The sequence below is a fragment of the Carlito syrichta genome, unplaced genomic scaffold (genome assembly GCF_000164805.1).
Source record: "Carlito syrichta isolate Samal-C Ts95f unplaced genomic scaffold, Tarsius_syrichta-2.0.1 Scaffold101933, whole genome shotgun sequence".
Lineage (NCBI taxonomy): Eukaryota > Metazoa > Chordata > Mammalia > Primates > Tarsiidae > Carlito > Carlito syrichta.
In genome coordinates this window covers 210,096-238,059 of record NW_007046029.1, presented here as the reverse complement: position 1 = coordinate 238,059, position 27,964 = coordinate 210,096, and the positions used below count along the sequence as shown (strand labels likewise).

The 27,964-nt window shown below is 53.9% G+C and overlaps 1 protein-coding gene across 2 annotated transcripts in view; it reads right to left on the bottom strand.

Moving 5' to 3' along the window:
- SMAD3 (SMAD family member 3) overlaps nucleotides 1–27,964 on the bottom strand; it is a 101,726-nt gene that overhangs the window by 72,858 nt on the left and 904 nt on the right. The window lies entirely within an intron of this gene.

Here is a 27,964-nt window from a genome sequence, read left to right as displayed (position 1 = left end):
CCCTCCCCAGAACAGCCTGAAATCTTCTGGGCCAGTGCCAATGCACACCTGCTTGTGTGTCTCCTGAAAGGACTGTGAGCTGATCAGGGTCCAGCAAAGAGCCTGTGCAGTAGGCAAGACCAGTCAGAGACCTCCAGCCCTGGGATGGCAGTCAGGGTGGGTTGCAGGATCTGTAGGACCTAAGGTATAGTGGCAATGTGGAGACCTGGTCAGATGTGTGGCTCACACCTGTGACTCCAGCACCTTGGGAGGCTGAAGCGGGAGAATTGCTTGAGTCTAGGAGTTTGAGGCTGCAATAAGCTCTATGGCACTCCAGCCTGGGTGACAGAGTGAGACTCCATGGGAGGGAGGGAGCAAGGGAGGGAAGGAAGGAAGGAAGGAAGGAAGGAAGGAAGGAAGGAAGGAAGGAAGGAAGGAAGGAAGGAAAGAAAGAAAAGTGGAGCCCTTTGCACAAAAGGCGGGAAAAAGCACAATTCATGGTACTAAAATGTAAACCTCTTCCTCTTTCTTGCAGCCACTTGACTTGCCTGGCATTTTTTTTATTTGCTATTTAATATTATTCTAGGCTTTAAAAAAAATTAGACTGGGCTCGGTGGCTCAGCCTGTAATCCCAGCCCTTTGGGGAGCCAGGGCGAGTGGATTGCCTGAGCCCACGGGTTTGAGACCAGCTCAGGCAACGTGGCGAGATCTTGTCTTTTCAGTAAATCAAAAAATTAGCCAGGCATGGTGTTGTGTGCCTATTGTTCCGCTACTTGGAAGGCTGAGACGGAAGGATCACCAGAGCCCAGCAGGTCAACACTGGGGTAGCCATGAGCGTGTCACTGCACTCCAGACTGGGTGACGGAGTATGACTCCAACTTAAAAAATAAATAAATAAAATGATGAATGACTAGCCTGCTACCGCTCCTACTCTCACCGTGCGATGCATTTCAAATGCAAATGTAAGAGCATTGATCGCGTATGTAACGTCCCCTAAGTGACATGTATTGCATTTTGGGGCTTGGATGTGTATCTGTGTCTTGTGACGTCCCAGAACAGGAAACGCCCCAGGACACTGACGTGTGAGCACTTCATCCTCACTTCCTGAGACAGGACTCAACATGTGTGTACTCCATTCTCACCTGAGTCAGGACCCGACACGTGCACACTCCATCCTCACCTTCTGAGTTAGGACCCGACACGTGCACACTCCATCCTTACCTCCTGAGTCAGGACCCGGCATGCGCATATACTCCATCCTCACCACCCGAGTCAGTGCCCGACATGCGTACACTCCATCCTCAACCCCCGAGTCAAGACCCAATGTGCACACACTCCATCCTCACCTCCTGAGTCAGGACCTAACGTGTGAACACTCCATCCTTACCTCCTGAGTCAGAACCTGACAAGTCCACACTCTGTCCTCACCTCCTGAGTCAGGACCCAACGTGTGCACTCTGTCCTCCCCAACCCAAGTCAGCACCTGATGTGCGCACACTCTGCTGTCATCCCTGAGCCCCCAGGGCAGGGCCTGATGGGGAAGGCCCCGCAGCTGCCTGTGTCTCCACCTTTTTCCATCCCCACACATGATGTGAGTAGGTGCAAGTTTGGAAGTAATACGAGAAGAAGGACGCACAGGGCTCCCTCACACTGGTGTTTCTCAGAATCCATGACAGATTCGAGTACAAGTGGGGAGATCAGCCGGCGCAGTCTGGCTGTGCCTCTTACCTCACATGGCTTAGACTCACTCTCACCTCTCCGCACTGACAGAACCCTGTGCTCGTGGGCATGCACACATAACAGGCGGACAGGCAACTGAACAGTGGGCACCCATGTCCCCTCTCCTCACAGGTGCTCTGCATCTCATCAGACCCTTGCACCTCATGCATTCAGATGAAATGATTCAGATTTCCAGATGGCACCAACAGAGCATTCAGCCATCCCAGGGCCCTCCTGGGCATGGGTCCCAGGGAATGGACACACAGCTTCTTGGGGAAATGTGTCCCAGGTATGTGCCACGGCCCTGCCTGCATCAGCGTGGCCCACATACCTCCCGCCACGCCCAGCAGCAGATCTCAGGTAATTATGCCCCTCGGGTTGGTTGGCCCCACAGGAACGTGTATTTATGAAGCTAAGAGCTCAGGTCCCACCCCGACAGGACTACTCACACTCTTGGGACCTGCTGGAGCAGGCCTGGCCTCTGCGTCACCCCGCCTTGCCCAGCCACCGCCACTCCTTGATGGCAATTTAGTGCAGAGCTTGAACAACAAGGTGGTCTATGCCAAGTTGGCCTTAGGGAGAAGCCAGTGGAGGCCCTCGCCAGCCGGGAGGAGCTGAGAGGGGCTGCCCCACCCAGGATGCAGGGAACGGGGGCAGCTGGCACATGCTGCCCAGAGACAGTGCCTCCCATCAGACGTCACATCCACTTGCAACCCACACTGCAGGGGAGTGTTTTGCTGGAGGCTGACATCTTCTGCCAAGGCTTAGGCTGACTCCGCAGAGCCCATCATCTCCAGGCCACTCCACAAGCCACCTCAGCGATCCCACTGCCTGTTCCAAGGACCCCCCCAAAGGACGAGTGGGAAAGGGCTTGCGACACCAGGAGCTGGTCTGGGGATGCCATGGTGTCGCATGAAGACCCCTAGACCAAACACAACACTGTCTGGGCTTGGAGTTCCTGCCTGGGTCACTCAGGGAGCCGTTTTCTTTCTCAGCCTCGGTTTCCCCAGCCATGAGCCGGGAAAGTACCCTGTGAGATCCGAGCAGATACCTTGCTGTGTCGCAGAAGCCGGCTGTGGGGCCATGGCCCATGTCCCATCCAGTGGCATCTTCTAGGTACTGTGGAGGTGAGAAGTTAGAGCCACAGCTACCTTGGTCCCAGTGCCTGCCACACCCCACACACACCACAGTCCCTGACATTCTGGTTCATTCCCATCTCAGAACAGAAGCTCTCTGGATACTGGGCAAACTGCCTCAGTTGTGCCTTCGGGGCAGGCGAGCTCATGTCCTTCCTCTCTGGGAGCCTCGGTGGCTTCTTGCTGAATGGAACACGCAGCCAGGACAGGGTGCCAGGGGCTCCCTTCTGAGACCAGGGTTCTTTCCCCTCCACCAAGCAGCCAGATCAGAGGGACAGACAGTGGCACCTTGGCTGGTTCAGTGCCACCATGAGGACAGGCTGCCGGGGAAGTCTGATTGCACTCCATTCTCTCTGCCCATCTCCCATGAACTACAGGGAACTGGGAGACTCGGACTGCAGATTTCCAGAATGCTCTGCTTAGGTCCCGACAGATCAACCCTCAGTGGCCCAAACCATCACTGCCACGCTGCCCCCAGGGCTCCAGGGAAGGCCCACCATGAGGGACGCTGCACCTGCTGCCATGCTTAATCCTCCCCACACCCCATGGCTTGGTGTTTTTAGCTGTTTAATGAAAGAGGAAAGAGCTCCATTCAGAGGCCAAGAACGAGGTAGGGGCTGGCCCTCATGGTCACGGCCTAGAGTCCTGTGCATTTTCAGCTTCACCACACAGTTCTGGACATGCACATACATGCACACACGTGTGTACAAGCAGACAAATGTGCACACACACATATTCACACATACTCACAAAAATGTACATACATACACACTCATGCTGCCTGCTGTGTCCTGCTCCCAAGCATCCATGGTCAGTACCACCAACAGCTTTGTCCTCAAACCTTAATGCACATCAGTAGTCCCTAGGAGGCTTTCTGAATGTGAATTGCGGCCCCCACCACAAGGCCTGTGGCTCAGGAGGTCAGTGTGGGGCCTGAGACTGCATTTTCAACATGTTCCCTGGCACCACTGACTCTGAGACCCACTGATTCAACCATGTAAAGCCCAGAAGGCAGGAAACAGCTCACGCAGGTGTATCCACCTGACGGAACACGCACAATCTGGAGAGTTGCGTATGAGAACATGGTCACAGCATCAAACCAGAGCACAGGCTGTACCAACCCAAGGTCAGGGCCCTGCCCACCCTTGCCTCCCTGGGTTCTGCCTGGGGCTGACCCCAGGCCCCCATCAGGGCCACCCAGCAGGGTTTGAACAACAGGAAGCTTCGGGGGAGAGACCAGGGTGTCCCCTCCTTCTGTCTTGGGAGGGCGCTTTTGGGAGCAGCTGTCACTGTTCTGGATAGCCCCAACAGTGACCCTACCCCCTGTTCCTCCAGCCTGAGGGCAGCAGTAGCTCCCTGCTGAGCCCCTGTCGCCTTGCCTCCCTGTGGTCAGCTCTGCATCCCATGAGGCCAAGACCATGCAAAGCTGCCCTTTGGAAGATGCTGGACATGGTCTCTCCTTCCCGGTGAAATGTTGAAGGTCACTCTACTGACCACTATGTAGAAATGCCCAGGCATAAGGACAGTTCTAGAAGGTACTACAAAGAAATTAAGTGGGGGAAATGATGTCTTCTTCCCCCAAAATGTAAGAAGAGTGTCCATTACATGTGACTCATTATCAACAATAAGACGGACACCGAGTGTGCACAGGCTAAGAGGAAACACATGTACACCTCCCAGAAGAAGGTGGCAGCAGAGCCCCTGGACTCTGCTTCTGAAAACACCTTGTTTTGGAGAAACCATGGCCACAGCCACAATGACACACCAGTTCCCCCTGAAAGTCCCGGGCGGTTATCTGGGGGTCAGTGACTCACTGGTTGAAGAGGTCACATAACGTGTCAACACAAGGCCAGATCCTCTGCCACAGGGGAAGGGCAGGCTGCCGGCAGCACCCCAAACCCCCTCCAGCCACTGTGACAGCCAAGGCAGGCCTTGGCTCTCCTGCCAGTCTTGGCCTGGAGACCATCCAGGAAATCCTGCACAGGGAGCGGGAGACCGGTGCCCACCAGGGGAGCAGGAAGGGCACATGAGGATATTCAGAGGCTCAAGGACCTGGCCCAGTCACAGCCACAGCAATACATGACCAGTTGTACCCCAGGTGCAGGAGAGGAGAAGGGAGTATCTTCTTTTTCCACCATTTTTAGGGCTTTTCTCTCCCAAGGGCACAATTACAATCAAGCAGCAGGTGTGATGAAGCAATGAGCCACCCCAGATCTCTGCATGGCACTCCTGCCACCTTAAGTCACCTTCACCTCCACAGAGCTCTGAACTGGGCCTGGGGAGGGTCCCCACAGGGAGGCAGGCACTAGGCCTCGGGTAAAGCCCAGGGTGGCAGTCTGCAGAGGGTGTTCAGCTGGCACACTGCACAGAGGAGGCAGGAGGCCACCGTGACCGTGGGTTACATCCAACACCAAGCCAAGGCTGACTTAGAGTCAGCACGTGGGGGAGGGGAGCACAGTAAAAGCATGGAGGCTGGAGGGAATGTGAGGCTGCCTTCCACACCCAGGAACAGCCCACATCCCAGCCCACACAGCACACATGGACACCAGGACATCTACATCAGGCCCTGAGAGGAGTGTCCAGTTCAGCCTGCCTGATCCTCCCACTCCAGAAGTGGCCATCATGCCAGTTTGGCTGGCTCTGCCTCCCAGGACACTCCCCAGTCCAAGGAAACAGCTGCTGGCCAGGCTGTGAACAAGCAGAAGGCACCTGGGATCCCACAAAGCACAAGCAAATGCACAAACCCTAACTTGGGCTCAAACCTCCTCCCTGCTCAGCTCTGCACCCATCCACTGGGTAACCTTGGGCAAGTCGCTATGCAGCTCAGGGTCTCAAGTTTCCCTGCCTGCCAAGGATGGGATTGAACGAGACGGCCTATCAAAACACTTCTGAACAGGGCCACAACTCTGTAGCAGGAGCCTCGTGGTAGGGACTAAGTCACAGCTTTGAAGGAGCTGTGGGTGACCCCAGGGTGAGGTCAGAGAGCAAAAGGAATATTCTCAGAGCCCACAAGCCACGGAGCAGCATAGCCCAACCCTGACTCCTACTCCTCCCCCTTCTCCAGGGGCACCGCGATCCCAAGAGCTGCGTTCTTCCCAGTCCCTGTTGGTCCTGTGGGACAGCAGGGCCCCTCCCTGAGCTGGGTGACACTCCCACTGCCTGGGCTGCCCCATGGCACACCAGCCACACCCCCACACAGTCAGGGCACACAGACCAGGCCTCTGGAGGGGACTTCAGGAAGCAGGAGCCTGAGTGGCTTTGGGCTGAGGACAGCAAGCCCCCATGCCACCGCTGGTGGCTGCTCACATCACAGACCACTTCACGTGACTTTCACAACCTGCCCAGCCGGTGCCACCCACTTACATGCCATGTGCCCAGGCCAAGGCCCTCACCTTTCCCAGGCCCTGCCGGCCCCTCTAGATCAGTGCTTCCAGGAACCATCACAGAGATGAAACTGAGCCACATATGAGAACAGTCAAGTATGGTGCCCAAGGATGGGTGGTGTTTTCCTGTCCCAGATCAGCGACCGAGCAGGCCATCACTGGCATCTGAGGGACACAGAGAGAATGTGTGCCCCATACCCCCCAGTGTACCTGTTTATGGGGCCATGTGGTAGAGACAGGAGTTCTCGGAGAGAAGGGGAGGGCCTTGGCCCTGCTCTGGCAATGATGGCACACTGTCCCTGGTCACCTGGAAAACAGGGACAAGACCCCTTGCCCTGACACCACCCAGGACCGCTGTAAAGACAAAACTACAGGAAGGCTCACACCCCATGATGCACACACCATCACTCCTGGAGCGGAAGGTGACACTCATGGGCGTGACTTGGTCTCCTGCCACTCACAAAGTCACCAAGAGGCTCCAGGGGAAAGAAAAGGGGAGGACAGCCAGGCGGCAAGCGCCCGTGGCAGGAGAGCAGGTAGGGGTCTCGGCTTTCGGAGCATCCTTCTCTGCCCCCTGGGGTCCCCCAGCCTAGCATCTTCAGGGTTCACAGCCCAAAGTGGCCACCCACCCCCACTGCTCAAGAGAAGAGTGCTGGGCCCTCAGGCTGCTGGCTGTGCGGATTGCTCTGCTGGGGATTCCTGGGGATCCTGGGATCATGGTGTGGAAGAATTGGCCCTTGGGGCTCCCTGGGCTCTCTGGATGAAGGAAGGTCACCCAACAAAGCTCCTGGGTCAGCCTGGCCTGCGAGTCCCCAGTGTCCCCTTCGGAAATGGCCTTCCTAGGCACTGAATCAGAAGCTGCAGGAAGGACAGCACTACATGGCTCATCCCTGCCTCCTGTCGCCTAGGCCCCAGCGCTCTGTAGCCTGTGCAGGTTCCCCCAGGCTATTCTTACCCACCGGCTCTCCATGTCTTCACACAGGCCAATGAGCTCGACCCAATGTGGGTTGGACCCAACCCCCCACATTTACAATGGGGTTCCTCAACCCATCTCCCATCTGCTTCTACAGTAGGCTTCCTGGGCCCCACCCCCACACTCCATTCTACAGTGGACTTCCCGAGCCCCACCTCCACATCCGTTTCTATAGTGGGTTTCCCCGGCCCATCCCCCTCTGCTTTTACAGTAGGCTTCCTGGGCCCCACCCCATATCCCCTTCTACAGTGGGCTTCCCAGCTCCATCCCCCTCCTGCTTCTACAGTGGGCTTCCTGGGTCCCATCCCCTTCTACAGTGGACTTCTTAGACTCCACCTCCATACCCCCTATTCTACAGTGAGCTTCCTGGGTCCTGCCCCCTCCTGCTTCTACAGTGGGCTTCCTGGGCCACACTCCCCTTCTGCAGTGGGCTTCCTGGGCCCACCTCCCACCTGCTTCTACAGTGGGCTTCCTGGGCCCCACCCCTACACCCCTCTTCTACAGTGGGCTTGTGGGTCCCGCCCCTGCCTGCTTCTACAGTGGGTTTCCTGGGTCCCACTCCCCCTTTCTGCTTCTACAGTGGGCTTGCCAGAACCTGCTCCCCCTCTTCCTCCTCCACCCAATAAGCAAGGCCAAAATGAAAGAACAGTGAGATGGGCCGAGTCTATCAGGAGGGCATCCAGTGCCCTCACATGCACTCATCGTCTAGGCCGTGTCTCTAGGAGAACCACCCAGGTGGGGATCGAGGCATCAACAGGGGAAATGGGGAACTGGGTCAATCGACCCAGACCAGATTCATACCTGCCAGACTCCGTGGTCATAGTGAGGGCGGGGGCCCCTGCAACGCTCCCCCCCACCCCGACCCCAGCTCATGGTTCCCTCTCACTACCCCAGAAGAGCTGTCAATCAGCCAGGCCTTCCACTCCTGGCACAGAATCCAGCCGTGGCTTCCAGAGGGCCTGACTCCCTCCGCCCGTTCTGGCTGGGCTGGCTTCACAGCTAAAACCATTTCAAAGCACACAGACCATAAACACAAAATTAAAAGGTAACGTAAAAAGAGAGAAGATGTTTACTGGAAACTCAAGGTCTGCTGCCCAGAAGACGTCAGCCTTTTTTAAACATGCGCCAACACCCAGGCCACATATGCCTCTGCCCCTTCAGAAGTGTGCACTGCGTTATCTAGGCTTCCTTATCTGCCGGGATGGCAGCTTGTGACTGCAAGACCCAGAATCATTGCCCACAGGGGGACAAAAGCCCAGGCCACAGCCAGTGCCAACCAGAGCCAGTCCTGCACCCCGACAACCACACCACTTGCTCACAGGACAGACCCAGATCCCCCCCACCCCTACTTGGGATGCAACCACGCTGACAGGGTGCCAGGTGCCAGCTGAAGCCAGGATCATCATGTTCCATTGTTGGGCCCGGAGAGAAAAAATGTTCCAATGAAGTCCTGCGAGACTCCAGTGGGAGGTGGAAGTCATCAAAGCAGGGCTCGGCAAGGAGCACTCCTCCTCCTTGCAGGCAAAAAAGAAAAAAAAAGTGAGAGGAAAATATATTCCTGGAAATAGGGATCTTCAGGGAAGCAAGAACATGAAATTACGCTTGATGCTCCCCAGAGATGCAGGCATCATGAGGAGAAGAGCTGCAGGACTTGCTGGCAGCCGCATCTCACTCCTGCCCGCTCAGGCCCTGGTTCCATGGTGCACGTGGCCCAGTCCTCTCTCAAGGGCTCCGCCCAGTGCTCACACATGTCTACACGCTGTGATCACTCTTGTCCAACACCTGTGCATCCACATCCCCAGCGAGACGCTGCTCACTGAAGGCAGAGACATAGTCCCACTTCTCTGCCTGCCTTGCTCAGCCTCGGAAACGCTTGTTTACTGGCTGCTTCCTTGCTGATCTGAGTGACAGCAGCCTAAGCAAGCATGCATCTTCACCTGTGCCTTGTCTACAGCTGCACCTCATCTACGCCAGTGCCTTGTCACCTTAGACACCTCTCACCATACTCCTCATCTGGGAAATTGCTCAAGGCCAATCAGGACAGACATATTCTTCCCCCCTCACTCCCAACCTCACACCTCTGCCCTCCTACCAGGGACATGAGCCCACTCCCTTGCCTGTGTGAGACAGTCCAACTGCCCTGTCCCAGTCTGCCCTGTCCCATGTACATCTTCACCCGGATAGCCGTGCCTGTCAGACCTCTCAGGTTGTCAGAAGTGAGTCCCTGCAGGAGCCATGAGCCACCAGTCTGGAGGAAGGGTTTAGATGCTGCTGCGACTGATGAGGCAGCAGAACGCTCTCACCCCCAAGTCAGATACTCTCACCAGGCGTCAGGGCATGACATACCCCCAGCCCCCTAGAAGGCCCAAGAGTGCACTGGGTGATGCCTAGGGTCTGTTGCCGAGGCATGGCGGCACTGGCGGGGGCCTCTCGGCTTCATGGAGAAGCATAGATGTATGTCACAGCCAGTTTAACCCACTCCTGCCCCACCCCCACTGGGCACTAAGTTTCCTGAGAGAAATAACCACCTACAGAAGTTATGCTGCTTCAAAGCCCCCAAGAAAGCACTGGCCCAGGGAGGGGAGGACGGCCAGGCCTCAGGGCCTAGTTCACAGTGCCCAGCTCAAGTCAGCACACAATCAAGCCGAGGGCCCCTTCCTGCCTGTGTGGGCTTCTCATGTTTACGTTTTCAACCCGCCACAATCACTTTCCACCCAGAACAGATGCCTGCAGCACAGACCCACAGTTCCATATAAGCAGCCATGCTGTGAGCCTCAGTCCTAGAGACAGGCCAGAAAATCCTGAGAAACTTTCAAAATATGGACTTCCCAGGCCCAGCCTGTGGAGATTCTGGGTTCACTGGTCAAGGGGTAGTCTGAGCATCTGAGTTCTCACAAGCAGCCGGGTTGAGAACCTTCTATGGCAGCTCCAACAGCCAACAATACAACTGCGAATCATGAGGAACCCAGAGTCCCGCTGCCACGGCTTACCTCGAGCCCCAGACCTCTTTCTGTCCTGTCTTCAACTGCGGGCCCCCATCCCTATCCTGCAGAGTGACTGCACAGTGATTCTGAAACTACTCAAATGAGTGGCCGAGTCATTTCTTTGAATGCAAGCACAGGAATTAGAATTTTAAGGTGGGAGAAACTTTAAAATCCTGCTAAGCCCACGCCTTCAGTTTGCAAGAGATGAAACCAGGGGCCAGGGCAGCAAAGTGACTCACCCAAGGTCATGAAGTGGGTTCACGGGGTGCCCAGCCCAGAACCAGGGTCTCCTGTCTCTGACACTCTCCCCCACCCCATGGATGAGCCCCTAAGGCAACAGACACTGGAGAAAAGCAGTGTCTGAGGATGGGTCCTGGCCTGCTTGTCTGTGTGCTTTGAGAGGTCATCCTCCGACTACTTCATCTCCAAAGGTTCAGCCTCCTCACTGGCCTTAAAACAATGGAGGCCAAGGATGGTACCTCCCTTTAAAGATCCTCAAGCATGCTGGTCAAAGCGTAATCCTCAAAGAACATCCCTGCTGGCTGGTGGAGGCTTGAGGGAGAAGCCCTGGCATGAGAACCCCCCGGTTTTACAGAGAACCTCTGTAGAGTCGAGGGTCTATGCACTGAGGCCAGAGTTGGTCCTGGCCCCAGTAGATGAAGGGAGCTGACTATTGGGTTCAATATCAACTCGCGCCGGGCTCGGTGGCTTAGCCTGTAATCCCACACCTTGGGAGGCTGAGGTGAGTGGATTGCCTGAGCCCGCGGGTTCGAGACCCACCTGGGCAACTTGGTGAAACCTTATCTCTACAATAAATCAAAAATTAGCTGGGCATGGTAGCACACGCCTGTAGTTCCAGCTACTTGGAAGGCTGAGGTGGAAGGATCGCCGGAGCCCAGCAGGTCAAGGCTGCTGGCCAGGAGCGGCCACTGCACTCCAGTCTGGGTGACAGAGTGAGACTCCAACCCAAAATAAATAAATAAATAAACAAACAAACAAACAAACAAAATCAACTCGCGAACATGTACCCTTTCCTTCCTGTATGCATATGGCCTCATGGCTGGAATGCTGCTGGGCCTGGATGCTCGAAACCTGGGCTTCGGGCTGGATGAGCATTCCTCCTCACCTGTGGACTGCTTTCCCCATGACCCAAGAACATTCAGGTGAGGCCTTCTGTCCCCAAGAGATGCGATGCCTACAAGGGCAGGGGTCTCTCCTGGAGCACAGTGTCTGGAGGCTCCTGCACCACCGAGAGACACTCAGTAAGTAGTTGAGGAATTAGATGATGATGAGAATGCAATTAAGTGAGGTCATTAAGGAACGGACCACATCTGAAGGCTGAGCCTCTGAAGAAAACTTAGGTGTGTTCCCAGGAAGATACGTGCATCGAGAAAACAGCTTATTGAGCCCAGGAGTTTGAGACTAGCCTAGGCCACACAGCAAGACTTTGTCTCTACAAAAAGTAAAAAAATTAGCCGGGGGTGGGGAGTGGAGTGAGGGGATAGGCACAATGGCTCACACCTGTAATCCCAGCACCTGGAGAGACCAAGGTGGGAGGCTTGCTTGAGTCTAGGAGTTTGAGACCATAGTAAGACCTCTATTTTAAAAATAAAAATTATACAGGTGTAGTTGTGCATATCTATAGTCCCTGCTACTTGGGAGGTTGAGGTGGAAGAATTGCCTGAGTTCAGGACTTTGAGGCTGCAATGAGCTGTGATTGTACCACTGTACCCCAGCCTGGGTTGACAGAGTAAGACCCTGACTCAAAAAAAAAAATTAGCCAGGCATGAGCCACTAGGGATGCTGAGACAGGAAGATTGCCTGAAGCCAGGAGGTTGAGTCTGCATTGAGCCATGATTGTACCACTGCACTCCAGACTGGGCAACAGAGTAAGACTCTGTCTCGAAATGAGAGAGAGAGAGAGAGAGAGAAAGACAGAGAAAAAGAGAGACAGAGACACAGAATGAGACAGAGAGACAGACACACATACACATAAACAGAGAGATACACAGACACACACACACACACATAGGGAATACAGCCAAAGGCAAAAAGCCCCAGCGGGACGTTCAGAGAGTCATGAAACATTAGAGCTGACATATGGACCTTGAGGTTCCCTCTTGGAGCTTGTCACTTTGCAGATAAGAAGACCAAAATCCAGGAAATCAAGGTGACGTCCCTGAAGTCATAAAGCCACCTTTCCCCAGCATGACTAGCCGAGGGGCTCTGGCCTTGCCTGGTGAGCAGGACGCTGAGGTCGTCAATGCTTGCATCTCCTGTACTTATGCACTTGCTGACTCGACCCCAATGGAGCCTGGGGGCTCCAGGAATGATGAAGAGGGACCAGCACGAGGTTGTGGGAGGAGAAGCAGGAAGAAACAGCCCAAAGTCACATTCAGGGGTTGCAGGATGTTCAGGGTCTCATCCAAAGAGTGGCTATGCTGAGGATCCAACTCTGGAGATCTTTGGGCCTGAAGGCCACCCCACAATGGCCCGGATGAACCCCAGGGGGAGTAGAGGTGTGAGCTGCAAGTCTAACTCAGCCCCACCAGGCAGATCGACGGCCAGCCAATGGCACAATGGCGTCATCACCGTGGTCAAAGCAGATTGCAAAAAGTAAAAAAAAACAGACCCAGAGAGGACACGCACGATGCTCCCTGGATGGAAGCCGCCCCACACCATTACTTCATCCTCATCTAGCGGTCACTGTGTCCCACAGGGGCCCCATGAAGGCGGCCATGCAGCCTGCAGGCAAGAGAGACATATGACCACACTTCCCTCGTGTAAACAGGCAGTGGTAAACATCTGAGACCATGGGTTCACAGCTGCGGTTCCACAAAGGGCGGGGGCACCACGGGGAGGCTGTCAGGACCTCCATCTCTCCACACGCGGACACCCCCTGTGAGTGGTGACCTTGTACTGCTAACTTCAGAACTGAAGCTGGTCAGATAGTACCAACCTCACACGGGCAACCTAGTGCAGTTTCACACCCAGGTGCACCTGATCACAGCTTCTGGAAACTTCAGAATGTTCAGGAAAGTGGCTGCTGTGCTTCCGGGTCCATGCTCCAAGGTGTCCCTCGTGCCAGACCAGACCACAAGGGTGGGGCATCTCCAAGTGTCCACTGACGTGAAACCCACCCCGTACCAGCCCCGCTTCCTGGGTCGGTAGTGGTGACAGATCCTTTTTTAAAAGAATTCAAGCAATAATTGCAAGTCTTTCAATCAAGCAAGCAAAACAGGCAAACCTCAACAATTGTTAATTACCTTTGGTGTTCCCTGGTCCAAGTCACCCCAGCTCCTAGGCCAACAGGACCAGGACCAGACTCCTCTGAACTGGCATGGAAGCACATCTGCAGAGCCAAAGTGAGTAGCCAGCTCCCAGCACAGAAGACTCAGGGGTATTCCATGTCTACAGAAAGTTCCCGCAGAAATGGCCAACACTTATGTAAACTGGTCTGCACTTTGTTTCTAACCACTAAACATTTATAGAATGTGAATTTCTTCATGTATCTGCTTTCAGGGAAAGTTTCCAGCAGATGAGAAGCAAGTGAGATGCACAAAAACACTTAACAGGGGAGTAGATTGCCTGTGGTTTTGAAGTTCAAATCCCACAAGAACCTTCAGATGATGACGCCTGACAGGGTGGGTCCCAGCTCTGTGCTCCGCCCCCATGCCACACTCAAGGCTGAGATTGAAGGATAAGGCTGGGGGGCAGTGGAGGCAGATCTAACCATGCAACAACCTAGCGTGGGTCACATTTCAAGCATGTGGCTCCAGGCCATGCTCAGAGGTGCCAGTGCCATCCTCCTCAAGCCTGTTTCTTCCAAAGTTGCCCCACCACGGTGGATGGCAGTCCACTCCGGACCACTCAAGCATGACAGCTGTCTCCCTGCCCCGAGTAGAGGCCTCAGGAGGGAGGAGCCAGCCTCTTGTGAGTTTCCCACATGTCCTTAGAAAGGAGTATGTGAGCACACAGGAGCTGCTCAGAGGACAGCGGCTGTTGGTAGGCAGTGGGGAACGTGCACAGGTGCCCTACAGAGTCAAAGGAACCCCAGTTCTTGGCCCCAGAGGCTACAACAACCCATCACGTCTGTCCCTGCCTGTATGAGAGACACCACCAGTCAACGGAATGCCAGGGGCTCCTGGGAAGGTTATCTTCCTGGTTAAGAGACCCTGGAGATATAGCCTTCCCCTCCCCACATGTACCTTTTGTAGAGGGTGACACCTGCAACCGCTTTGGCCATCTTGAGACCACGAGGAGACAAGGGAAAAAGCCGTCAGGCTGAAGACACACAGCAGGAAAATGGAAGGCTCCTAGGACCTCCTGAGGTTGGGAACCTCCCTGCCTCTAGACAGCTCATGGGAGATGGAAGCCCCTGTGTGGTAGATACTGTCTGTTGGGTTTCAGCCGGAAGCCTCCTGATATAGTGACCCTGGCCCTCATATAGGACATGGGTGGATCAGAAGGTGACAGGGATATGGTGAGCAGGGGAGGCAGCCATGCCTACCCCATGCCCCATGAGGGCGATCCAGTGCATACCCTGCCACGCCACCACACAAGCTTTCCGAGCCTGCGGGTGATGAGGGAAATACATCCTGTGTATGTGAGGCTGCTCAGAACGAGGTTGGCAACAGGAGCCCCGTGGGACGGCTGACAGCCCCCAGCAGGCGCCCTGCCACACCCCTACCACCCACACCTCCATGCACACCCACCTCTACCTCCCTCCCTTCAGGGTGGCCATCAGCACAGCAAAGTGCTCCCTAACTCCTCCTCCAGTCAGTTCTGCTCCAGCGCTCCCTTCCCTGCATTCTATTGTCGTAAGGGCTCATCCAGCTTTGAAACATTCTGTTGTGGCTGTGCATGGAGGCTTACACCTGTCATCCCAGCACTTTGGGAGGCTGAGGTGGAAGGATCATTTGAAGCCAGAAGTTTGACACCAGCCTGAGCAACATAGCTAGACACTATCTCTATAAATATCAAAATATGCATATTCTGTTGCCAACCTGGGGCAAGACCCGAGGCAGGTCACTTCAGTTAGAATAGTAGTAAATACTCTGCACAGGCCCTTCTGTTTGAGCGCAGCACAAGCACTGGCTGACCTAATTCCCCCAGTGACCTTGGTCAGGTCTCATGGCCACCAGCACAGAGGCAGGTGCCCTGGGTGGTGATGGATGCACATCTGCCTGGATGGTCCAGGCTGATGTCCGCTCTCGGGCTGTGATCATGAGCAATGCGGCCCGTTCACTCTCTGAAATGCCCAGGTATGTTGGATGAGTTACACAGTCACCTGAGATTCTAGAAGGGCAGAGCTACAGAGGCAAACCCAGCCCATCCCTATCTTGGATTGAGGGCAGCTCGCCTACGTAATTGGAACCTTGCTTTTCTCATTTCTACAATGAGGTTAAGAACACCAACGGCATGGCTGTCCCCAGGAGGATGAGGAGGGCAGCCCTTCCTGGGGGGGGTCGTGGGGCTCACTTTAGAAAACAGGGGTCTGGAACAGAAGCCTGAGTTCAGATTCCTCCTCTGTGTTGAATGCTCGAAGCTTCCGCCTCCCTATTTGGACAGACAGATGCCCGCTCTTCCCAGAGTGCCTCAGAGAAACAGAAGTTGACCAGGTGATTGCCACTCTAGCCACAGCTGGTGCTCCATCACACAGCACATGCCAGATCACCCGTGTGTGTGGGCTCAGTGCTCTGCCCACAGTGGGCCCATTCGACTTGATCCTCTTCTGACCCAAGTAATTGGACAAGACCAAGAGCGACCTAAACTTCTAGTACACGGCACAGGGTATGTGTGCCTGGGTTCACAGTCTAGTGGAATTCTGTGCACTACTTGTGATTTTCTCTAAGGTCTCTGGAAATCTGGGTGGACCTGGAAGCCCTCATCTCTGTCAGAAAGGGCTTTTCAGCAATGCTCTAGAAGTCTGCATCTTAAAGAAGCAACACATGACAGTGCACATGGTCTTACAGTTGGCAAAGCACTTTGAATGCACAGCTGGTCTAAATAAAGAACATCAACAAGTTGGTGAGGGAGCTGCTTGCTTCTCCCAGGTGACCAATGAGGAGAGGGCGGCTCAGAGGTGTTAAGTGACTGGTCCACAGTATTCACCACAGCATGTGGCACCTGGGGATTTTTTTTTCTTTTTGAGTGGGGTCTCACTCTGTCACCCAGGCTATAGTGCAGTGACACAATCACAGCTCACTGCAGCCTTGACCTGCTTGGCTTGGGAGATCCTTCCACCTCAGCCTCTGGAGTACCGAACCACAGGTGCGTGCCACCATATCGAGCTAATTTTCTGATTTTTTTTTATTTTTTATTTTTAGAGATGAGATCTCACTAAGTTGCCCAAGCTGGTCTCGATCTCCTAGGCTCAAGCATCCTCCCACCCCGGCCAGGCAGCCAAGGAGTGTTGGAACTCCGGGGCTCCTGGACCCTCCTGGGTAGATGACACCAGGCTACCTGTCTTGCCTTTGGCACTGTGTCTCCAGCAATGTTTTCAGAAATGGTCCCCAATGAAAACCAGTCCTTACACACAACACTTGATCATTTTAAAACCTGTCAACATAAATGAACAACAATGATAGAAAGCAGACTCCACCCACATATCTGTAGATGGTGAATTGCACCCAGCATCTCCATGGTCAACTAGGTTTCCGCCTACTCTCAATGAAGAACGGCACTGACTTCAGTAAGCCATGGGGCCCTCTTATTAAGGAACAGAATCTCTTCCAACATACTCATGCCGTCTGTGGGTCTGTGGAAGAGCTTTTTGGTTTTTCTGCTTGCAGTATGTCTGGAGTTGGAAAACCTGGCCTAGACAATCATAAGCAAAGACGTTAAAAACATGACATGAGCCCATCCATGTGAAGGACTGTCGGGCACAGGGGAGACAGAGACAGAGGTGGCGCTTGGCCTGAAGGCCTGTGCATGGGGCCCAGGAACCTGTGTGGGGCCAGCGACATTCCACTCCAGTCCCCAAGGCATCTGTGTTGAGAGGCTGCCATGACTCATCGGCTAATTACCTGAACTCTGGGGCTCCTGGACCCTTCCGGCTAGATGGCAGCTTCTCTCCTGACATCAAGCAAAATACTGCTCCTGACACGGGCAGACATAGCCTGAAGCCGTCCACATGGCAAGGTGGGGGATGCTGACTCTGACCTGCATAAGTCAGGCAGAAAACCTGCTGAGCCCAGCCATGGGCGCGAGAGGAAATGAAATAAGAAAGGCGGAACAGTGGCTTCAGCCACACCACACCCCTACCTTAGAGTCCCCCGGACGCTTTCCGAGCAACGTCCAAACACCAAGCTCGGCCGGTTGAGTCTCTTGCCTGGCCACCCCATCCATGCTCTGGACACCCTGAACCATCCACCTTCTCCAGTGCCAAGCCCCTCCTCACTCTGGCTGTGCTCCATGCTGCCACCCCACTGCTCCCACACTCCTATCCATCCTTCAGGTTCCCACTGGAGCACCACCTTCTCTGTGAAGCCTTCAGATACCCCCAGAAAGGGAGCTGCCCTCTCTCTCTCTCCAAAATACTGTCCAGCCTATCCCTGAGCATCTCCGTGTCCCACTGCTTCTATGGCTAATGGTATTCCTCTTGCCCCTGACAATCCAGAGACATGACTTCATCTCTGTACCCAACACATAACAATGGTTTCCTGCAAACACCTGTCTATGCCACACCTGTGCTCTGCTACTCCCAGGCCAGGTAGCCAAGACATGCAGTGTCCCCCTCCCCACTCTGCATCTGATGTCCCTGGCCTGGGGTCATGGTGAGGGAACTCCATGCCTGTGACCATCTCCCAAAGCTGGTCCACATGACAGTGCCACCTGGCCTGGGCTCTGCGGTGGCCCCACAGGAGAGTGGACAGTGTGACAAGCAGGCCCGTCCCTGCCACGGGGGTCCCAGAGCAGGAGTACACATGAAGGCCACCACATAGAGTATTGTAGGCAAAAGAGAGAAATCATTTGCAGAGACATGGAATCAACCTGCGTGACCAACAGCAACCAGCAGGTAATGGAAATGTGGCGTGTGTACACCATGGAATACTCCTCAGCCATCAAAACAAATGGAATGATATCTTCTGCAGCAACCTGGATGGAATTGGAGACTGCCATCCTAAGTGAACCAACACAGGACCAGAAAACCAAACACTGTCTGCATTCTCACTCACAAGTGGTAGTTGAGCTACCATCTACAAAGTCTCAGAGATGGTACAGGGGCCTCCAGAGGGGAAGAGAAGGGCTGGAGGGATGGAAAACCCGCTGCCGGGTACAGCATGAACAGGCTGCATGGTGGATGACTTAAAGCCCAGACTTCTCTACCACCATACAATGCTGCCATGTAAGCAAAAACTTTGTGCCCCTAAAGCTACTGAAATAAAAAAGAAAAAGAAAAAGAAAGCACCTTAGGGTGACAGTTATTAAGCAGTATATGCTTCATCTACTTGAAACCTGCATGTGACCTGGAAGTCCACGGCTAAATTTGGGACTCACTGCCCCCTTGGTGGTATGATGGGAGGTGGAGGCTTGGGATTGAGGGGAGCCTCCCGGGCTCAGCCCACCCTGCCCATCCCACATTCGGGGAATCCCTGGCCATGAGTCCGAGCTCCAGCCAAGTCCCCGTCTCCGACACCCGTGCCTAGCCCTTGGACCCTCATGCACATGCTGTCCATGGCTGGCAGACTGCCCTGGGGGCATGGACTCAGGGAAGAGGCTGGGGTCCTGGGACAACCAGGCAGGAGGAGGTCAGCTTGGGATCTACCTGTTCCTTGGCCCCCACACATAAGGGGAGCACAGCCAGGAGGGCCAGCGCAGGTCCCCGAGGCACGCTCCCCCTGCACGTGCCTAAGGGTGGTCACAGGTGGCCCGCCACAGCTGGGTCACTTGGGGGCCATGAGTTCCTGGAGCCAACAGTGAGGCGGGACCGGGGGAGGCTGGAAGTGCCTTCAAAGTAGGCCTCCAGAAAAGCCCGGCACAGTAAACACCACACTCTGCTTCCGGGTCCTATCAGTTGTGGGCCATGAGTCATGGTCCTGTTGGGGGCCTGCTCTCCCCCTCCCCAGAGCGCTGACTCATCAAGGTTTGTTTTCAGGACTATTATTTTTAGTCAGCCAAACAATTCTAAAAAATGACGTGGAGATGGCAAGGGTGGGCAGCCAGACGTGCCCAGAATACCATTGTTTCATTTCATGCCCGTGGGCCCTGCACCAGTGGTGATGGGCAGAATGCTCTCAGGTGTGTTGGGACTCAACTCCATGAACTGTGTCTTTCCAAGAGGTGAGCTCTGAGAGCACCATTAGCCAAAGGTCCCTCTTGAAAGGAAGAGTATTCATTGAGCATGTACTATGTGCCATGCATGCCAGAACACAGCCAAGTGTTTACTGAGCACTCACAGGAGCCGGGAGGTCCAGCTCTCCACCAAGCATTTAACTGAGCACCTACTATGAGCCAGGAGATCTAGATCTTGTCCAAGTGTTGACTGAGCACCTAATAGGAGCTGTGGGTGCCAGATCTCAGTTGAGTGTTTACTGAGTACCTACTATGAGCCAGGAGTTCCATATCTCAGCCTAGTGTTTACTAAGCACCTACTAGGAGCCAGGAGATCTAGATCTTGTCCAAAGTATTTACTGAGCACCTAATAGGAGCTGTAGGTGCCAGATCTCGAGCGTTTACTGAGTACCTACTATAAACCAGGAGTTTCATATCTTAGCCTAGTGTTTACTGAGCACCTACTAGGAACCAAAAGGTCCAGATCTCAGCCAAGTGTTTACTGAGTACCTACTAGGATCCAGGAGTCCGAAATCTCAGCCAAGTGTTTACTAAGCACCTACTATGTGCCATGAGCACCAGATCTTGGCCAAGGTCTTGATCTAGCTTATTACATGGAGGCTGACTTATATGAGGCAAGGAGGCTAGTCCCCATTTTACAGATGAGGAAGCTAGGGCCCAATGGGCTGAGTAGATACACCCAAGGCCACCCAGAGTTGAGAACTCCCCTTGGGCTCAGCCCAAGTCTGTCAGGCTCTGAGTCCTCACCCATCTGCCTCCCTGCCCCCGCCCCTGGTCCCAGGTAACATTTGAAGAACCTGTTTGAGTAGAAAGAAATAGCCACCCACGCCCTAACGGGGCCACAGAACAAGCCGTGATTCCCTCTGCCAAAACGGGAAGAGGTGACTGCCACGGGGAGGCTGGAAGCAAGAGGAAAAGCCCACCTTCTGCCACCAGCCCCGACTCTCGACCATGCAGAACGACTCAAGGAGTCCTCTCTGGATTCATGACTCCACATTTGGGCTGAGTCCAGAGGTGATTTTTTAAGGAAAAAATGCCTTCTGGCATTTTTGAGCTGTGACAGTGTAAAAACAGACCTTTAAAAAACACACACCCAGAAAGCATGACTATTTTCAAGAGTCCAGTTTAAAAAAAAAAAACAAAAAACGGAGACACCTCCGAGGCTTGACTTGGCTGGGCGGTATGTGACGCAACAGGGTGCCCAACTCGACCTGATCACAGCAGGAGGTCCCAGAGGCCACCGCACACGATGTCTTCACAACACCCGCGCCAGTGCTCCCGCATGGCCCACAGAGAAGAACCCAGCGAAGGGCGCCTGCAGGAAACTCACTTTCCACTTCCTCCTGGTTTCAACTCGTAACCCCCACGCGGCCTGGCTGCGGCCCACTCTTACACAATTGGGGCGGCCTTTCCTCATATAGACGCCTGAAAGTAAATAAAGGCAGCTTCCGGCTCAGACCGACGCGGGGCAGCGCTCTGCACAGGCAGCCTCTGCGGGCCAGCTTCTGGTTTGAGCCATTTTTAGGCATCTGTGGTCATCAGCGTAAGTAAACTTCCTGCTCTCAGAACAGCCAAGAATAGCAACAAAAGCAGAAAACCCACTCACTGAGTCTCCGGACACAGCCTCCACGCCTCCACGCCTCCATCCTTGCACCCGGCTGTTTTTACATAGCTTCGTAGTTACATTTCACTGACTTGGACTCACAGGGTGAGGAAGAGGCAGGGAGGAGCAGGAGCTGCCAAGTTGAAGGCTGTGTTCCAGCTACATTACTTTCACTTATGCAAGCTAACTGGCAGCAGGCGGACAGGGTCTCAGAACACTGATAATTAAGACAGATCTGTGATTCACTGACGGACAATGGATGCAAATAGCTTCTAAAACGCATGTGTGAAAACCCAGGCAGAGTTAGGAAGGGCCTCCAGGAGAGCCTAGTGAGCCTACTTCCCAGGTAAGAACACCCGAGGCCCAGAGAAGGAAAGTGGCTTGTCTCAGTCACACAGCAAATCAGGAGGAGAGCTGAGTCTAGTACCTGCCCAGGTCTGCTGACTCCTACCTCAAACATGACTCCAAACACCTTGTTGATTAGTCATATTTTCATTGCCAGCATTTATGGGAAGAAAAGGCCCGCAAACAAACTTTAGCCCAGGCCAGAATTAACCAAACTCTCTAATTGCCAGGCTTCTGCTGTGTTTTCATTTTAAACCAAGTCCCTGTGTCAAAACACTCCACGGCTGTATGCCGCCGTGGTGGGCTGCTGTGGCAACAGGGCTCAGACAAGCAATACAAACAGCACAACTTATGCTGTGGATCTGTTGTTTCTCACAATTAAGGTAAAGCAGAGTATGGTGTGTGCTGCACACACGCACATACACACACATGTGCGTGCACATACACCCACAAGTTAACCTCGCAGGAGTCAATACACTGCAGAGCTTGGGGTATCTGGCATTTCTGGCACCAAAAAAGCAGTATTTACAACCTATCTGAATAGTGAACACACAGCACTCCTGCAACTGCAAAGACCCCAGGTTCACAGCCAATCAACTAGAAGCCACAGAAGGGTAGAGGCAGCATCTGCCTCACTCTTTATGTGTCCCTGCACAGGGATTAGCACCAGGCAGGGGGATCAAATGAAAGTATACCTATGAAGCTGTCAGGGTCTCTTGGTTCTCCTTTGTTCTAAAACTTGGAATGGTGGCTGGGTGCAGTAGCACCATTCCAAGCACTTTGGGAGGCTGAGGTGGAGGACTGCTTGAGGCCAAGAGTTCAAGACCAGCCTGGGCAACATAGCAGGATCTTGTCTCTACAAAAAATTAAAATAATTAGCCAGGTGTAGTGGTGCCTGTTGTCCCAGCTACTGGGGAAGCTGAGGTGGGAGCCTGAGCCCAGGAGGTCAAGGCTGCAGTGAGTAACAGAAAGAGACCCTGTCTCTATTGAAAGAAAGAAGGAAAGAAAAGAAAGAAAGAAAACTTAAAAAACAAAACCTTGGAATAGAGTAAAACTGGAAACCACACTTCTATGGGGTGGGCAAAGGTGGCCGCTTCCAGTGGCTTCCAGGAACCACGGTGCTTGAAGACATGAAACTGAGGGCTCCATGACCTTGAGGTTTGTCAGATCACAGCCCACCCCAGGGGGAGCTGCCCCCATCCACACCAGTCAGTCACACACCTCAAGCCCCTGCCCCTCAGCCCTTGCCAGCAGCCAGCACTGCCCAGTACATGAGGAGGGGTGAGGCCTGCTTTAATTTCTGGTTTTGTTTTCATCGGACGCCATGACAGAGGAGGCAAGGACAAAGTCAGCTGGGACAATGCACAAGCCTTGCTGATGGAGAGCGCCCATGCCCAGCCCAGAGAACCAAGGACTGGTGGAGGTGGGGACGTGGAAGGTCAGAGGTCGAGGCAGCAAGTGAGGCAAGGTTGACTTTGATTTGAGCACTCGTGGCAGGGTCCCATTCCTGTCATAAAGAGGTCAGGCAACACAGCAGCTCTGCTGTGGTCACATGGCATAAAACCGACTAATACATTCACGAGCAAAACTCACAGCCGCTCAGTTCATTAAATCGTGTAGATTTTATTTCCATTATAATAATACAATCGGGCAGCCCCTCGAGTCCCCTCCCACTGTGGGAGTTTTTTTTTTTTTTTTTTGTCCTCTTAATAAATTCTGCTTTCTCAAATAATAATAATAATAATATAACCATCACAAGTTTGCATGATTACACCAGTATTTAACTTTTCAAAACTCATTTTAGTCAGATTCCTGAAGTAATAAAAGCTTGAACCAAATTGTCTTCATTTCATCCACTTCTTAGATTTCTCATCAGGACTAAATGCTACTGTATTCACTGACTTTCTTCTATTATTATTTTTCTATGTTCTATTTTCCTATTATTTCTATTGTTTGTCACTTCAAACTTTGTCCTTGCAAAGACTTTTTAAAAACATACCACTAAAAGCTCTAAATTCCTTTCAGAAACTCGGACATAAGGGATTTATTTTCAGCAAATGTTACCTAGAGAAATAAAAAGCTAAGTTACATTGAAACTCTGACTTTTCTTGTATTTTTTTTTGAGTTGGGGGTCTCACTTCCCCAACTCACTCTCTGGAGTACAGCGGTGTGATCACAGGTCACCACAGCCTTGTCCTCCTCGGGTGAAGCAGTACTCCCACCTCAGCCTCCTGAGTAGCTGGGACTACAGGCACATGCCACCATGCCGAATTTTTAAAATTTTTTTTGTAGAGATGAGGTCTTACTAAGTTGCCCAGGCTGGTCTTGAACTCCCAGGCTCAAGCAGTCCTCCCACCTTGGCCTCCCAAAATGCTGGGATTATGCACCCAGCCTGAATTTCTACCATTCTAAGCATCTACAGTCATCTACAAATTGTCACTTTTCACCCACCCTCTGTCATATTTGAGCTGATACATCTAAAGCTCCTGTTCCCACCAAGGAAATCTGAATTTCAGACTAGTAGGGCTAAATTACTTTTTACTTCAAAAAGCAAGTGTTTCACAGTGGCATAAAATGCAGCCCCAGGTCACCAGCGACTTGGCACGTGGTAACAGAGACATATTTACAGCATGCTCAGATCAGGCAAGGCAGAGAATAAAGATGTCCCTCCAGTAGACAACAAGCCCACATGCCAAAAAAATCCCTCAAAGGATAACTTTTGTATCCTTTTTTTGAGAACACAATCACAGCTCACCACAACCTCAAATTCCTGGGCTCAAACAAGCCTCCCGCCCCAGCCTCCTGAGTAGCCAGGACTACAGGCACCACCATGCCTGGCTAATTTTCAAATTTTCTGTAGAGATGGGGTCTTGCTGCGTTGCTCAGGCTTGTCTCAAACTCCTGGCCTCAAGCAAATTTCCTTACAGGCATGAGCCATTGCGCTCAGTCTCCACCTTCATTTTCCACCTCTGCTGTAGAATGTGCTGTCTGGCCCCACACCTTGTATCTTTGGGTAAGTCTGTCTCCCCCTCTAGACGGGGGCCCTGCTGCCACCATGGCAGGTCCCCAATGAATGTCTGAATAATTCAGGGATGAATGAATGATGCAGATGGAAGGTCAGACATGACGCCCACATCTGCCAAGCTCTCTGGTTTACAAAATGCTTCCATGAAGGATTGTCTGACCCTGAGTTTATGGTGCAGACACAAAGGCACAGAGACTTAAGTGATTCCCAAATCCACCTGGGGAGTAAATGGCAGTGGAGGGACCTGAGTTCTGGGTTTTGCCCAGAGAAAACAGGGTGCTCGTTATTTCATTTTCCAATGTGGAGGCTTCTGCAATACCTAAAAGGCATATTACAATTCTCCCTCCAGAAAATGTCACTCCATGTCAGACCTCATGTCTCCTGATGGCTGGGAAGATGACATCACTGTCAGCTACCTGGATGACCCGGGCAGCATGGTCTGCACTGAAGCATGAGCTCCTTGCAGGTAGGGACCTTCTTAAAGGCCCTGCATCCCCACGGGTGCCTGGAAGCAGGAGGATGTCACAGCAACACATCCATACAGCCCAGCCCTGACACGTGACCACAGCCATCAGCAAGGCACTGTCTGCAACACGCATTGGCCCAAACCCCCAGTCCCTGGTGCCGACAGCAAGTGTCATGGTCCTGAATGTCTCAGGAGTCTCTCGGCTCCAAGTTAGCCCCTCGCTGGCTGCCCACTGCCCCACGGGACCCCCTCCTTTCAGGCCTGTGAAGGAACCCCCCCCAACCAGGGCAAACAAGAGCAATGAGTGGTAGGTGGGACCCTGGGCAGTTAGAGCAGGGCTTGTTCCCCAGGGCCACACCAGCATAGAGTGTGGAGGCCACACCAGCATGTAGACTACACTGGTGTAAAGGCCACACTGGCACAGAAGCTACACTGGTGTCAAGGACACCCCAGTGCAGAGGCCACACTGGCATGGCACTCTGAGCCCAGAAATGTGAACAGGACAAGACGGACGTTTTTCCTTTCTCCCCAAGGTGAGCACAACCCAGCAAACTTCAAGGAGGGCCCAGGAAGAGGTGGGAATAGAGGTCAGGGCACAGAGAGGGTGGCGACGCCATGTCACACAAGCACTTGGGTCAATCCACCCCCTCCCTGGACTTGGTGCTGGGACATAGGAAAGCCCAGCTCTTTCCACATATGCAGGCCTCCAGTGACACCTGGTATGGGGCCCACATGTGGCCACATGCTCTCGTGTCCTTCAGAAAGCAGCCACTTGGAGTGTGCCGGGGTCTATGTCACCACACAGCATTCTCATTGACTCCTACTTGGAGGCCAAGACTCCATCCTCAGAAAAGCATGAGGAGGCTTCACAAGCAGGTAAGGCACAAGACGCTGTCACAAACCTTGCCTGAGTGCCCCTGTCCTGCTGATCCAAGTGTCCCCACAGCCCCTCTGCAGGTGTCTGTGATTGAGCTCTTGAAGCCAGCGAACCTGTGTGGCACCAGCGCCCAACAGCCAGGGTCCCAGAGGAGCAAGCTCGCAGCCCTAGTGGCCAAAGGTTGCTGCTGCTGCCATGGTCAGATACTCGCCCAGACACGCCTGGCAAAATCTCCTAGGCCAGCCAGGAGCTCCGTAAGCCCTGGGGCCCAGCCCTCCCGTGTTTAGAAGCACCCAGTGCCCCACCCCCTACCATACAGTGGCTGACTGAGTTAAACATACCTCTCTCCACTATCCAAAGCTCTCACTCTAAATGGGGCTGGAGGGAGCAGGGGACTTAACCAGCAACGCTCACCCCGCAGGGCTAGTGGACTTGGGGTCAACAGCCGGAGGCCGGCCAGCCACCTACCCATACCCAGACATGGCCTTTAGTTTTCTGCCCACGATCAAAACAGCAGCAACTGTTGCCAAGGGAGACAAGGTAAACCAGAGGCGTGGACACAAAACCCAGGGCTGGACATCCATCTCGCCAGATCCACCCATGGCCAGGCTTCCCTAACTGAGGGAGGGTGAGAAGACTTGCTTTGGCATCGGGTCCTCTTCAGGAAGTGGGAGCATCCTACCCTGGTCCTGACAAAGTCATGAGGAAGCCTGGGTTTGAATGCTCAGAGACATCCAGAGTGGCCACAGGTCTCAGGCCCCCGAAGTCTCGAGACAACTTTGGAAGGGAAGAGGCACGCGAAAGCCAAGGCTCCATGGACGGCAAACTCCCACTCAGGAAAGCCAGGCCCATTCCTGCCAGCCAACCTGGAGATTTCAGGGCAACCTTCCCAGTTCGCCTGGACCAACAGCTTAGCGTTCAGCAAAAGATGCATTCAGGACCTTCAAGTGGGGGGCGGGGGAGGCTGGTCAGAGCCCACGCCCGCCATGCCTGGCCTTCTCTCTACTCTGCTCCCAGTTTTCTTCAACTTCAAAACTGAGCTCATCTGGCACCTGGCAGGCGTGTCTCCTCTGGCTGCTTGCTTCTGCCCCTCGGAGACCATCATGAAACCACGTGAAAGTGCTTTGTGAACTCTGAAACACTTTGCACAGCTGCGTGCTTTATCACTGAGCATTTTTATTTTTTTCTGTTTCAGTGCACGAAGCACTGGTCCTTGAGGCACCCAGCAGATAAGGAGGAGGTAGACTTTGCAAACCCTCCCCAGGCAGTGAAGTATGACCCTCTCCCACCCCATCAGGGAAATAAAGAAGAATGAAGACCCAGAACGGACCCAGGCCCCGGGGGCCTCTGACCATGGCAGCACAGGCAGCCTTTGAAGTCAACTCTGGCTTGCACACCACCTCCCACCCCCTATGCACTGCATCCACCCCCATTTTTAGAAGCTCTTCTTAAAGCCTGCACACCCACCTTGGTAACATTTATTCCCAGGGGAGGCCTGCCTGGCCCCCTAGGCAGATGTTGCTTTGTGGGCCTGATCCCCCAGCAGCCCTCAAACAGCTGCCAAGCAGGTGGCCAGGTTGCAGGCCACCCCAGCCCAGGCCAGAGGGTCTCTCTCATTCCTCTGCAGCCTGGGACTCCAAACCATCCCCAAACACATACCCAAACTCCCTCTCCTGGTTCAGACTCAGACTTCAAAGGGGACTGAGAGGCAGAGACAGGAGGCCAAGGTTCCCACACCCGACCCCCACCCAGCACAGCTGAGCCAAGGAAGGCCCCGGGCTGAGGAGAAGCCGCTGTCCCTCTGCCAGCCATCTGTGAACTACTGCGGGCCCAGCACGGGAGGCTGAAGGCGTTCGGACAGATGGCACAGCCGGGCAGGCTCTGCAGGAATGCGAGGGCCGCCTTGGGGGTGTTTTGTTATCGATCCAGCTTGCCCCCCCCGCCCCCCACCGCGTTCTGCAGGAACCAGCAGTCCCTAGGACTTCAAGGAGGGCAAATTCGGGGCTGGGGTGGGCGGCTTTGGAAGCGGAGAGACCCCCACTTTCCGCCACTGGGAAGTCAGAGCCCTGCGCTGCAACTCCAGTGCGTGCGTGCGCGCGCAGGGGCGGGAGCCTGGCACCGACAAAGCTAAAAATACTCGATAAAAATGCTAATCCCGAAGGCGAAGAAAGAACGAG